Here is a 6,681-nt window from a genome sequence, read left to right as displayed (position 1 = left end):
ACCTTGCTACATGTACACTATGGTGTACACTTTAGTTTACACTTTGTCACGTGACATAACCTTGTTTGACAATTTAAATTTCAAACAATTTACTCATCAAATTGACACCTGATTACAATGCAAGTGTCAAACGACGTATCAAAAATTAGTGTACAAATAGCAAAGTTCAATCGGTACGAACCTTGCTACATGTACACTATGGCATACACTTTAGTTTACACTTTGCCACATGTCATTACCCTATTGGACAGTTTGAATTTCAAACATTTTTCCCATGCAATTCACACTTGACAACAATGCAAGTATCAAACAATGTGTCAAAAATTAGTGTACAAATAGCAAAGTTCAATCGGTAAGAACCTTGTTATATGTACACTACGGTGTACACTTCAGTTTACTCTTTGTCACGTAACATTATCCCGTTGGATAGATTAAATTTCAAACTATTTTCCAATCCAATTGACATTTGGCATCAATGCAAGTGTTAAACAATGTGTCTAAAATCAGTGTATAAATAGCAAGGTTCAATCGATAAGAACCTTACTACATGTACACAATGGTGTACAATTTAGTTTGCACTTTGCCACGTGACATTACCCTCCTGGATAGTTTAAATTTCAAACAGTTTTCCCATCCAATTGACATTTGACAACAATGCAAGTGTCAAACAATGAGCCAAAAATAAGTGCACAAATAGCAAACTTCAATCGTTAAGAACCTTGCTACATGTACACTATGGTGTACGCTTTAGTTTACACTTTGCCTCGTGAGATTACCCTATTCGACAGCTTCAATTTCAAACAGTTTTCCCATCCAATTCACTTGACAACAATTAAGTGTTAAACAATGTGTCGAGAATAAGTGTACTAATAGCAAAGTTGAATCGATAAGGACCATGCTACATGTACACTATGGTGTACACTTTAGTTTACATTTTGCCACGTGACGTTACCCTATTGGACAGTTTATATTTCAAATAGTATTCCAATCCTATTGACACTTGACAACAATGAAAGTGTCAAACAACGTGTCGAATATCAATGTACAAATAGAAAAGTTCAATCGATAAGGAACTTGCTACATGCACACTATGGTGTACACTTTAGTTTACACTAAGCAACATGACATTACCCTATTGGACAGTTTATATTTCGAAATGTTTTCCCGTCCAGTTGACACCTGAAAACAATGCAACTGTCAAACAACGTGTAAAAAATTAGTATACGAATAGCAAAGTTCAATCGGTAAGAACCTTGCTACAAGTACACTATGGTGCGCACTTTAGCTTACACGTTGCCATGTGATATTACCCTATTGTACAGTTTAAATTTCAAATAGTTTTCCAATCCAATAGGCACTTGGCAACAATGCAAGTGTTAAAAAATGTGTCAAAAATCTGTGTCCAATTAGCAAAGTTCAATCTGTTAGAACCTTGCTACATGTACACTATGGTGTACACTTTTGTTTACACATTACCACGTACCGTGTTGGACAGTTTAAATTTCAAACAATTTCCCCATCCAATTGACACTTGACTATAATGCAAGTGTCAAACAACGTGTCAAAAATCAGTGTACAAATAGCAAAGTTCATTGGGTAAGGACCTTGCTATATGTAAACTATGGTGTACACTTTAGCTTACACTTTGCCACGTGATATTACCCAATTGGATAGTTTATATTTCAAACAGTTTTCTCATCCAATTGAATCTTGACAACAACACAAGTGGCAAACAACGTGTCGAAAATCAGTATACAAATAGCAATGTTCAATCGGTAAGGACCTGGCTACACGTACACTATGGTATACACTTTAGTTTACACTTTACTACGTGACATTATCCTGTTGGACAGTTTGAATTTCTAATAGTTACCCCAACCAATTCACACTGACAACAATGCAAGTGTCAAATAACAAGTAAAAAATCTATGTAAAAATAGCAAAGTTCAATCAGTAAGAATATTGCTACGTGTACACTATAGTGTACACTTTAGTTTGCACTTTGTCACGTGACATTACTCTGTTGGACAGTTTAAATTTCAAACAGTATTCCCATCCAATTCACACTTGACAACAATGCAAGTGTAAAACAACGTGTCAAAAATCAGTGTATAAATAGCAATGTTCAATCGGAGAGGACCTTACTACATGTACACTATGGTATGCACTTTAGTTTACACTCTACCACGTGACATTACCCTGTTGGACAGTTTAAATTTCAAATAGTTTACCTATCCAATTAACACTTGACTACAATGCAAGTGTCAAACGACTTGTCAAAAATCAGTGTACAAATAGCAAAGCTCAATCGGTAAGGACCTCGCTACATATACACCATGGTGTACACTTTAGTTTACACATTGCAATGTGACATTATCCTATTGGACAGTTTAAATTTCAAATTTTCACATCCAATTGACACTTAACAACAATGCAAGTGTCAAACAACGTCTCAAAAATTTGTGTACATATAGAAAAGTTCAATAAGTAAAGACCTTGCTACATGTAAACTATGGTGTGCACTTTAGTTTACACTTTGCCACGTGACATTACACTTTTGGACAGTTTAAATTTCAAACAATTTTCCCATCCAACTAAAATTTGACAACAATGCAAGTATCAAACAACGTGTAAAAAATTAGTGTACAAATAGCAAAGGTCAATCGATAAGGACCTTGCTGCATGTACACTATGGTGTACACTTTAGTTTACACTTTGCAACATGACATTACTCTGTTGGACAGATTAAATTTCAAGCAGTTTTTCGGTCCAATTGACACTTGAGAACAATTCAAGTGTCAAACAATGTGTCAAAAATTAGTGTACAAATAGCAAAGTTCAATGGGTAAGGACCTTGCTACACGTAAACTATGGTGTACACTTTAGAGTTTTCCCATCCAAACACTTGACAGCAATGCAAGTGTCGAACAACGTGTCAAAATCAGTGTACAATTAGCAAAGTTCAATCGGTAAGGACCTTGCTACATGTACACTATGGTGTACACATTAGTTTACACTTTGTAGCATGACATTACCCCGTTGGACAGTTTAAATTTCAAACAGTTTTTCCATCCAATTGACACTTGACAACAACGCAAGTATCAAACAACGTGTCAAAAATCAGTGTGTATATAGCAAAGTTCAATCAGTAAGGACCTTGCTACAAGTACACTAAGGTATACACTTTAGTTTACACTTTGCCACGTAACATTACCCTTTTGGACAGTTTAAATTTCGAACAATTTTCCCATCCAATTAAAGCTTGACAACAATGCAAGTGTCAAACAATGTGTCAAAAATTAATGTACAAATAGCAAAGGTCAATCGATAAGGACCTTGCTACATGTACTCTATGGTGTACACTCTAGTTTACACTTTGCAACGCGACATTAGCCTGTTAGAAAGTTTCAATTTCAAGTTATTTTTATATCCAATTGACACTTGACAACAATGCAAATGTCTTACAATGTGTCAAAAATCAGTGTACAAATAGAAATGTTCAATCGGTAAGGACCTTTCTACATGTAAACTATGGTGTACACATGTAAGTTTACACTGTACCACGTGACATTACCCTGCATGACAGTTTTAATTCCAAACTGTTTTCCCATCTAATTGATAGTTGACAACAATGCAAGTGTCAAACAACGCGTAAAAAATTAGTGTAGAAATAGCAAAGTCCAACTGGTAAGAACCTTGCTACACATACATTATGGTGTACACTTTAGCTTTCACATTGCGACCTGATATTACCCTGTTTAACAGTTTGAATTTCAAATAATTTTCCCATCTAATTGACACTTGACAACAATGCAAGTGTCAAACAACGTGTGAAAAATTAGTGTCCAGATAGTAAAGTTCAATCGGTAAGAACCTTGCTACATGTACACTATGGTGTACACTTTATTTTACACTTTGTAACGTGACATTACCATGTTGAACAGTTTAAATTTCAAATAGTTTTTCCATCCAATTGACACTTGACAACAATGCCAGTGTCAAACAACGTGTCAAAAATCAGTGTCATACAGCAAAGTTCCATAAGTAAGGACCTTGCTATATGTACACTATGGTGTACAATTTAGTTTACACTTTGCAACGTTTACTCGGTTGGACAGTTTATATTTGAAGTTATTTTTATATCCAATTGACACTTGACAACAATGCAAGTGTCTTACATTGTGTCAAAAATCAGGGCACAAAAAGCAAAGTTCAATCTGTAAGGACCTTGCTACATGTAAACTATGGTGTACACACCAAAGTTTACACTTTACCATGTGACAATACGCTGTTGGACAGTTTAAATTTCAAATAGTTTACCCATCTAATTGACACTTGACTACAATGCAAGTATCAAATGATGTGTCAAAAATCAGTGTACAAATAGCAAAGCTCAATCGGTAAGGACCTCGCTACATATACGCCATGGTGTACACTTTAGTTTACACTTTACAACGTGACATTATCCTGTTGGACAATTTAAATTTCAAACAATTTTCCCATCCAATTGACACTTGACAACAATGCAAGTGTTAAACAACGTGTCAACAATCAGTGCATATATAGCAAAGTTCAATAAGTAAGGACCTTACTACATGTAAACTATGGTGTACACTTTCGTTTACACTTTGCCACGTGATATTACCCTTTTGGACAGTTTAAATTTCAAACAATTTTCCCATCCAATTAAAACTTAACAACAATGCAAGTGTCAAACAACGTGTCAAAAATCAGTGTACAAATAGCAAAGGTCAATTGATAAGGACCTTGCTACATGTACACTATATTGTACACTTTAGTTTACACTTTCCAACGTGACATTACCCTGTTAGACAGTTTAAATTTCAAGCAGTTTTTCCTTCCAATTGACACTTGCGAACAATTCAAGTGTCAAAACAATGGTGTACACTTTAGTTTACACTTTGGAACGTGACATTACCATGTTGATCAGTTTAAATTTCAAACAGTTTTCTCATCCAGTTGACACTTGACAACAATGCCAGTGTCAAAAATTAGTGTACATATAGCAAAGCTCAATAAGTAAGGACCTTGCTACATGTACACTATGGTGTTCACTTTATTTTACACTTTACAACGTGACATTATCAAGTTGGACAGTTTATATTCCAAGTTATTTTTATATCCAATTGATACTTGACAACAATGCAAGTGTCTTACAATGTGTCAAAAATCAGTGTACAAATAGCAAAGTTCAATCGGTAAGGACCATGCTACATGTAAACTATGGTGTACAAACGTAAGTTTACACCTTACCATGTGACATTACCCTGCATGACATTTTAAATTTCAAATAGTTTTCCGATCTAATTGACACTTGACAACAATGCAAGTGTCAAACAACGTGTAAGAAATTAGTGTACAAATAGCAGAGTCCAAATGGTAAGAATCTTGCTACACGTACACTATGGTGTACACTTTAGATTACATTTTGCCACGTGATATTACACTGTTGAACAGTTTGAATTTCAAGCAGTTTTCCCATCCAATTGACACTTGACAACAATGCAAGTGTCAAACAACATGTGAAAAATCAGTGTCCAAATAGTAAAGTTCAATCGGTAGGAACCTTGCTACATGTACACTATGGTCTACACTTTAGTTTACACTTTACAATGTGACATTACCATGTTGAACAGTTTAAATTTCAAATAGTTTTTCCATCCAATTTACACTTGACAATAATGCCAGTGTCAAACAATGTGTCAAAAATCATTGTACAAATAGCAAAGTTCAATGGATAAGGACCTTGCAACATGTAAACTATGGTATACACTTTAGTTTACACTTTGCCACGTGACATTACCCTGTTGGATAGTTTATATTTCAAACAATTTTCCCATCCAATTGACACTTGATAACAATGCAAGTGTCAAACAACTTGGCGAAAATCAGTGCCCAAATAGCAAAATTCAATGGGTAAGAACATTTCACACTTTAGTTTACACTTTGCAACGTGACATTACCCTGTTGAAAAGTTTAAATTTCAAATAGTTTTCCCTTCCAGTTGACACTTAACATCAATGCAAGTTTCAAACAACGCGTCAAAAATCAGTGTACATATAACAAAGTTCAATCGGTAAGGACCTTGCTACATGTACACTATGGTGTAGACTTTAGTTTACACTTTTCCACATGACATTACCCTTTGGACAGTTTAAATTTCGAACAGTTTTCCCATCCAAACACTTGAGAACAATGCAAGTGCCAAACAACGTGTCAAAAATTAGTGTACAATTAGCAAAGTTCAATCGTTAAGAACCTTGATACATGTACACCATGGTTTACACATTAGTTTACACTTCGTAACATGACATTATCCGGTTGGACAGTTTGAATTTCAAACATTTTTTCCATCCAATTGACACTTGACCAAGACGCAAGTGTCAAACAATGTGTTAAAAAATCATTGTGCATATAGCAAAGTTCAATCAGTGAGGACCTTGCTACATGTACACTACGATGTACACTTTAATTTACACATTGCCACGTGACATTACCCTTTTGGATAGTTTAAATTTCGAACAGTCTCCCCATCCAATTAAAACTTAACAACACTGCAAGTGTCAAACAACGTGTCAAAAATTAGTGTACAAATAGCCAAGGTCAATCGATAAGGATCTTGCTACATGTACACTATGGTGTACACTTTAGTTTACACTT

Source organism: Olea europaea, unplaced genomic scaffold, assembly GCF_002742605.1.
Source record: "Olea europaea var. sylvestris unplaced genomic scaffold, O_europaea_v1 scaffold416, whole genome shotgun sequence".
NCBI classification, from domain to species: Eukaryota; Viridiplantae; Streptophyta; class Magnoliopsida; order Lamiales; family Oleaceae; genus Olea; species Olea europaea.
This window is presented reverse-complemented; position numbering follows the sequence as displayed.